The sequence below is a fragment of the Dipodomys spectabilis genome, unplaced genomic scaffold (assembly GCF_019054845.1).
Source record: "Dipodomys spectabilis isolate Male_0828 unplaced genomic scaffold, ASM1905484v1 ptg000191l, whole genome shotgun sequence".
Lineage (NCBI taxonomy): Eukaryota > Metazoa > Chordata > Mammalia > Rodentia > Heteromyidae > Dipodomys > Dipodomys spectabilis.
Genome location: NW_024870868.1, coordinates 2,520,126 through 2,528,688, shown reverse-complemented (window position 1 = coordinate 2,528,688; position 8,563 = coordinate 2,520,126). Strand labels below are relative to the sequence as shown.

Here is an 8,563-nt window from a genome sequence, read left to right as displayed (position 1 = left end):
TACATTCGAGTTTATTGAGCAGGTGGACCAATATTCTACAGAGATATCTAGATGTTTGATAATCACTCATATTTTGCACCTTGTGAAAACACAAGATCCCAGATATCATATATAGAAAAATGTTTTTAGAGAATTATTGTAACAACTAAAATTAATTTAGGAATGAGTGAAGATTTAGATAACGTTGTAGCATAATAAAGTTTAATGATAACTTGAGCTGCACAGCAGAGGTGAGTGAGAGGGGAAAGAATGATGGACCACATAGGAGCTGTATGTCATTGGTATTGTGTTTCAAACATCAGAAAGTCTTAAGAGAAGAGAAGGAGAAAAATAAACTGTCCTGAATGAAGTTTCTTTTTAATCCACCTAATAGTTTAGACTGAAAGTCAGAGACAATGGGAAAAAATAAAATAGGAAATAATGCACTGTATAGACCTGTAAAGAAATTGTAATAGAAATATGATAATTTCCAAAGAATTAAGAGAAAGAATAGGTAAACTCTAAAAGGAAAAAGAACAAAGAGAGAAAAGAAGCAAAGTATAACCTTTGTCAATAACAAACACAAGAGATTGGAAGTGGAAAGGCAGTGTAAATATTCTAAATAACAATAAAAATTGCTAATGTGGATAGAATATGCACCACATTTTATCATATATAATTTTGAAAAAGTACACTAGAAATGAAAGTTTAAAAGTCATAATTTAAAACACTATTTGGATTCTAACTATACAGTATAGTTCAGTGGTAAACCATTGGCCTAGCACATGTGAAAAAATTGTGTGATCTCCTAAGCATTACAAAGTACAAACAAAGCACACACACACACACACACAAACACATAAACACAAAAAGACATACACACACACCACATACACACATTTGTAATATTGATATTATCGTATTAAACAGGAACATATCACAAATAGTAAAAGTATGTTAATATATGAAATCATAATATGGCTCATACTTTTTAAAAGTTTAGTAGAAATAAAATAGTCACAATATACTTGGATTCTTATAGATTAAGTAAACTGAGACTTAAGAAATAGAAGACATGAGAACATTTGCAAATAAATTTTAAATAATGAACATTTTGAAACACGTATCCTTTTATTTTGACAAAAGATTGATGTTACTGGTGTTTTAACTCAAGATTTAGAATATAATAATCAGGTGCTCTATATCTTGCTAGGGATGGGTATTATCTAATCATTTCACTCTGGATATTTTCATAATAAAGTCTCATAGTTTCTCAGGCTCTCTCAAATTACAAACCCTATTTACACTTCCCAGCACAGCTAGAAAATGGAAGCCAGAAATCATTATGCCCAGCTCAAATATTCTTTTTTTTAATTCAAGTACAAATATTTTCAAAATGTGACCAGACAATGAAGCCTTTCGTAATAAATATGTGCTTCTTGAAAATACAGTGAATATTTGCTACCTGGAAAATTATGTATATAACTAGAAGAAAATAAATTTATTTAAGTTCAAAACCAAATAAAAATTATGAAAATAATTTTTAAATATTCACATGTTAAATATTTTAAAAGAAAATATACATGTCTGAATTATTTACATGTGTAAAAATCATGAAAATATAAATTAACATGGGTATAAAAGCACCCATTGATCAATAGCAACAGTAAAAGCATCAGTAGTTCTTAGTTTGAGTGTACAAAAAAATCAATGGAATAGATAAAAATGTTCCTTCCATAAGAAATGTACTCATTACCTTATTTATGTAACTATAACTCCTCTGTACATTACCTTTAAAATAAAATGAAATTGAAATTAATAATAAACCAAATAATATAGCAATTAAGAATTCTTAGAAGCCATTGTTAAAAACTTTGTAAAAAACTGCCCTAAGACCTCAAGGAGTATACTTTGATGTTGAATATATTTTAGCTTCAGCAGAGAAGCAAAAAGTTTAAAAACTGATACAAATAAAGTAATAAATATATATATTACTATTAAAAATAATCATAACATGAATTTATAGTGGTCATCAAATATGTAAGAAATGAGGCAATTTGACATTCGATTGCACTTAATAAGTGAGAAAGAATTTTCTAGGTTTTTCAAATATATCTTACGTTTAATAAAGAAACTATTCTGTCACATCATATGATAATTAGATAAAGCTGATATTAGTGCAAAGTACAGATTGTACTAAGTTTTTGGATGTAAATGTACATACTTATTTTGGTTGTGGAAAATTATGAGGATTTCAACTTGGGATATTTTTCTTGCTGGTGTCATATCAGTGGTTAATTTTAGGATAGGGGTTCTCTTTCCACAAGAACATGCACCTGATCTGTCGTTTAAGCCTTCCCATCTTCAATGGCATCAGAATTGCACACCAACTCGTCTAGCTTCCTCCCGTGGCTGGTCTGGATTCTGCAATCCTTCCAATCTTAGCCTGTAGATAGTGCAGGATGGTGATAATGATCCAATGCATCCAGCTAGCTCAAAATAGTAGAAATCATATTCTACCCCATCTGTTTACCAGTCTTACTGAAAGAATGACCTTCCCAATTCCTGATGGAAACACACTGCAGCTCTTATGGACCAATCATTTCCACATTGTACCTCACCTAAGTTGGTTACCATTAGAAGTATTTTGATTGCTTTTTATACCCAACATTTTGAGAGAAAGGTACTACTTTAACATGCTGTTAAAGCAAGACTGATATAAAAATCACATTTGACCCAGATAAATATTTTACCTTTCATATACTCAAAAATACAATCTGACCTATCATTAGTGTAAGGAAGGAGAGGTTAAAAATCATAGACACCAAGACCTAAGCATGAATTAACTTGTGAATACAATTGGTTTAAAAAGACAACAATAATAATACATTTTTTAAATTCCTTATGATAATGAGAATGATATTGACAAACTATTCCCACTTGAAAATAACGTATTTTCTTGGGAGTAAGACACAAAACACAAGATTAATCCTAATCATTTTAAAGACCTTTATTTATACTACAAATTCACTCTTACAACTAGAAAAATTCTAAAAATAACTGAAGCACAGTGACACAAAGGAAATAATTTAACTACATCACCTACATTCAAATTACTGTATTAATAGAAAACAAAGCTACACTAATAATTAGCTTACCTAATTAAATTACGTTCTTATATTCTGTTTCATTTAGTTTCAGAAAAACTGGGTTTTCATAAAAAGATGCATAAAAAAGTCTATATACCCACTTACATTTTCAGATTTTAACAATATTTATTTCAGAAATGTCTGTAGCTCTATAGTCAATGAACTGAAATAATACTAAAATATTCAAAGGGTTTTGAGAAATTGCAAGACTCTCTCTGGGATGTTATTTATACTGGAAAAGATATTTGAAAACATTATTTGTTAAAGTTATGAAAGTTACTCCCACAAAAGGCAGTTAGTGAAGACCCCTTTGCATTTACAAAACAACTTCAAATGCATCTACAATCTGGAGGTGACACATGCTTTTTTTTTGTTTTTGAAATGTATATCTAATAAGCATATCCACAATAGTGATTTTCAGTCAAAATGATGGGATATTCAAACCTAATAAAAAACAGGGTTCATTATCTTAGTGAGAATAGATATGATCTGATGGAGGCATAGAATTCCATTGTGTATATATACCACATTTTCTTGATCCATTCATCTACTGAGGGGCATCTGGGTTGGTTCCATATCTTAGCTATAGTAAATAATGTTGCAATAAACATATTCGTGCTGGTAGCTTTAGTGTGGTCTTGTTTGTAAACATTTGGGTAAATTCAAAAAGTGGAATTGCTGCGTCATAGGGGAGCTCTATGTAGAGTCTTTTGAGGATCCTCCATACTACTTTCCAAAGTGGTTGAACAAGTTTACAGATTGCCCCATTTGATAGGAAATGGAAAGGCTTGGAAAAAAATTATATTAGGTGAAGTAAGCCAGGCCCAAAGAAACATAGGTCCCATGGTTTCCCTTATTTGCAATATCTAGTATATGTCTGAGTCAAGCACAAAAGGTCAGATAAGGTGATGTTAGGGAAATGAACCCTAAGATATGTATTCAAAGGTTTTTTTTTTCTTTCATGCGATTGTTTCTAACACATTTATAAGATAATTTCTTTGTTGCTTTGTATGTCCCTCCCGCACAGTATAATCCCTGCCTTCACTGTATTTGATGTCAGTATAATTTGTGGAGGGGATAGGGAAAAACAAATGGTTTAAATAGGGGTACAGGTGGACCCATTGCAACAATGAGATGTACAAGTCGTTAGGTCGAAAACGAACTTTACAACTTTCGTGAGTGGGGGGGGAGGATTGTGGGGGAGCAGGGGGAGGGTGGGAAGTGATGGGAAGGGAAAACAAATTAGGAGGCTACAATGCTTGATAAGAAATGTACTCATTATCTTGCCCATGAAATTGTAACTCTTATGTACAGTATTTTCAAAATAAAAAAAAAAGAAAAGAATAGATACGATCTTACAAAGAGAGTTGTTTTCAACAGAAATCCGGAAAGAGTTTATCCACTTGGTGTTTCACAGGAATAAACACAGAGAAATACCTGTTTGGTCAAGTCGGTCAAACTCACTCCATGAGTATACGTTAAAAGTATAACCAATTTAAGAGGTCAAATACATATTTTGTACTGACAGTCATCTTACAGTGATAACTTAGTACCTAATTATGTTTGTATCTTCTTCCCTAACATACAATAAGAGCTGAAAGTGATCTCTTTTATCTAACTTATTGTTGTAAATGCCTCGATTATGATGATGTTATTGAAGGGTGGTTCCACTGAAATGACATGAGAGAATACTGATAAATAGAACATTGCAACACAGTTAGCTCTTTTCAGCCTCATCCTGTCCACATTGGCAAGCAATATTGCAATAGCAAACGCACACATATACACATACACACATGTGGGCACATGTACACACACATATACATGCATGCTAAATTCAGGGTTTAGTAAAAAAAGGTTCAACTTAAATATTAGTGATTAGGACCAATGATAATTTACCTCAATACAAAATAGTACACAATCCCGTCACCACGGGTGTTACATTTTACTTGCCTCGCCACATGTGACCACTTAATTTATTTTAATTAATTCATTAATTCATTTGTTTGGTGCTAATACTAAGGCTTGAACTCAGGGCCTGGCTCTGTCCCACAATTTGTTGGTTTTTTTGTTTTAGTTTCTTCAAGGCTAGCATTTTACTGCTTGTACCACAGCTCCATTTCTAGCTTTTGCTGGTTACTTTCAAATCAGAATCTAAGGACTTTTTCTTTACTTGGTTTGGTTTTAAACCACAATCCTCAGATTTCATCTTTCTGATTAGCTAGGATTAAAGACATGAGCCACCAGTGTGGTTTCTACATTTTCCTCTATAATTATCTAATGCACATACTTAGATAGTAATTTAAAACTGAGAATATAGAAGCAAGATGTACAGTGATGACATTGTCCTGTCAGAAATTTAAGCTAGGAAATTTCTTCTTAAGACCATAAAGAAAAAATATCATGATATAATATAAGAGAACTCAATATTGAACATATGAGCTTTAAGTGCTTTCTACTCAATCCATTATTTATCGTTATCCATCATTAGAAAAAATGTATAATGCTGTAGTAAAATAGGAGTCCTTTGTAGGAATACTTAAATTTCTTCTTTTTTTTTTTTTAAAAGACACTTGTTTTCATCTAAAAAAATAGGCCTGTCTACTGTCTTCGGGTGATTTTGATGATTGAAGGTGCTTAATGAGAAGTCAAAGTGCATTAGTAGTATTTGCTATCAATTAAATCTCACCTTTTCTTCTTGGAGAATATAATGATTAAAGCAATAGTTCAGAATCAACAACAATAATAGTTCAGAATCACACTTCCAGCGTAAATGGATCACCAGTAAGTAATGTTCAATACCATTTTCCACAAAGTTTTGTCACAGATACAATTGGCCTGCCTTCTCTAGTTGTTTTCCTAACCTGGACCTATTCCTTCATTGTATAGGAAAAGTGTAATTCAAATGATTTCAGTCAGATCTGTTACTAGAATTATCAAGGATTTGGATTTTTGTCTGTAATTTGGTCAAAGCTATGCCTCTTCATGTAGGCTACTAAAAATATATTTACTATTTTCAAGTAAATACATAAATTCCATTTCCATCTTTTTTTAAAAATAAAATTATTTGCTTTATAAATTGATAAGAGGGATGGATTTTGTGGCCAGGTAGGTCATTGCACATCTGTCTTTCTCTTCCTCTCTCCCCTTCATGCTTCTCATAGATAATATGACTGTTCCGTAATTATCCTAATTTATTTTGCTTTTATATTTTTGGTTGCATCATTTCAATTTCTGCTCTGCCATTTCCCAAATCATTTACATAGAAGGCATTATTTCCTATTTTCTCATTCCTAGAATAACCTGCACATGAAGACACCACTGGCCCTCATTTTGAGTCTGTACTTTTGAATACTGAGGAAAATCTTTCCTCTGCTCTCCATCAATTCCCTACTCTCCAGCTAGAATAATTTAGAATAGTAAAAATGGAAACAGAGAAAATAAATCATGGTGAAAAAAACAGATGCAGAAAATTCTCTGGATTTTTCTGACCAGTTCAACCAACGTGAACTATTGGGGAAATACATGGACACCTCATTCCCACTGGTACTCAAAGTCTCTGATTAGGCAATTCTGATGAAGACAAGGAACAAGATGAAAAAGTGAGGAACTTTATCATTTGCAAGAAAAAATGGAGAAGTATCCAAGCAAATTTCTTCTTTGGGCTGCCGAAAATAATCGGCTTACTACAGTGTGGAGATTACTTTCCAAAAAGGCCACTCATGTGAATACGAAGGATGACGATGAGTATACCCCTCTTTATCGGGAAGCCTACAGTGGACATGTAGACATTGTCCATGAGTAGGTGTCTCAAGGCAGATATTCATGCAATAACTGTGAATGGCAGGACACCCCTGCACAGTACTTATATGTGGAATAATACCAGAGTGGCTTCTTTTTTACTTCATCATGATGCAGATACCAATGCCGAAACTAAAGTTCTCTTGACCCCCTTGCATCTTGCTGCTGGGAATAGAAATACCAAAGATACGCTGGATCTCCTTCTGTTGATCCATTATATCAACCCAGGTCTGAAGAAAAATTTGGAAGAAACTGCATTTGATATTGACAAAAGGATAATTACGTATCACTACCTCTTTGAAGTTGTGGAAGGCTGTACAAATTGTTCTTCTAAGTCAAAAATGGTTTGGTTATGTTTCTTAAATTTCAAAAATGTCAGTCAATCTTTGTGTCCATACAAAATATTTTCACAATACAAACCAACAACAATATCTTACTTTAAAAATTCATGAATTCCATGGTATTCTTCCAAGTGAATTGCTTGACTTTGATGTCAGAATGTATTCAAGAGTTGTTTCTATATCTCTATAATGATTTCTGCAGAGTTTGTGACTTTCTAATCAGAGATAATTTAAACTTATCTGTTGAAATGAGTAATACAGAAATTAAAGATATTTCTGGTGCTGGTATGAAAAAATATATTTTAAAATATTCTGTATTCTGTTTGTATAATGTCCATAATCTATTTCATTCTCACCTCAATATAATACTTTGAATTCGACATTGTTTTATAATACATAGGTTCATTAATAAATGTGTCCTTTCAGATTGCATTCCATATAGAAACAGTTTAAGATTCCTTTTTCCCTAGGTCCTTATACTATTTCTCTGGGATAAAATGACAATGTTATCTAATTTCAAAAGTTTTGTAAAAGTTATGCAATGTAAAGGCCTTTCTAAGGTGTAGATTTAACACACTGATGTCAAACTAACTTTTAATTCAATTAATTACGTGCATTGTTAGACTTGTATTTTTGTCATCAATTTTTTAATAACAGTTTTTCAATTCTTTTTCTTTTTGGGGGGGGTCCGCTCGTGGGGCCTGAACTCTGTGCTTGGGCGCTGTCCCTCAGCTCTTCAGCTCAATGCTAGTGCTCTACCACTTGAGCCACAGCGTCACTTCCGGCTTTTTTCTTATGTGATGCTGAGGAATTGAACCAAGGGCCTCAGGCAAGCAAGCCAAGTGCTCTACCACTGACCCAACTTCCCAGCTCCAGTTTTTCATTTCTTACATCTGAAGAAAAAAATATGGAATACTTCACAAATTTTCATAACATCTTTTTGCAAGTGCCATCTTAATCTCTTTATTGTTGTAATATGTGTAGACGTACTGCTGAAGAATATAGTATCCTGTAAATTTAAGTAATTAACGATGCAATCTTTATACAGGCATATACCCCTGTTTGCCTATTTCCAACAAGAATATCATATTGTTCCTAAAAATGCTATTGATCATATTTCTCTAAAATTCTGAGTATATTGGAAAAAACTTAAATTGCTTGGTTGATTGCTCACATTTGTAATTTTTTTTGTCAATGACTATTTTAAGTGTTTTTCATTTTAGTTTTGATCATACTTTGAAGCATTTATAGCTAGGTCCACAGGTGATGGCTTTATCAACTGAGTTAGCTTTG

At 32.5% G+C, this 8,563-nt stretch overlaps 1 non-coding gene across 1 annotated transcript; it reads right to left on the bottom strand.

Annotated features, from left to right (window-relative positions):
* Positions 1-8,171: 8,171 nt before the first annotated feature.
* On the bottom strand, positions 8,172-8,273 carry LOC122121635. The gene has a single exon (XR_006149990.1). It is a non-coding gene; the product is annotated as a U6 spliceosomal RNA (small nuclear RNA).
* Positions 8,274-8,563: the final 290 nt, after the last annotated feature.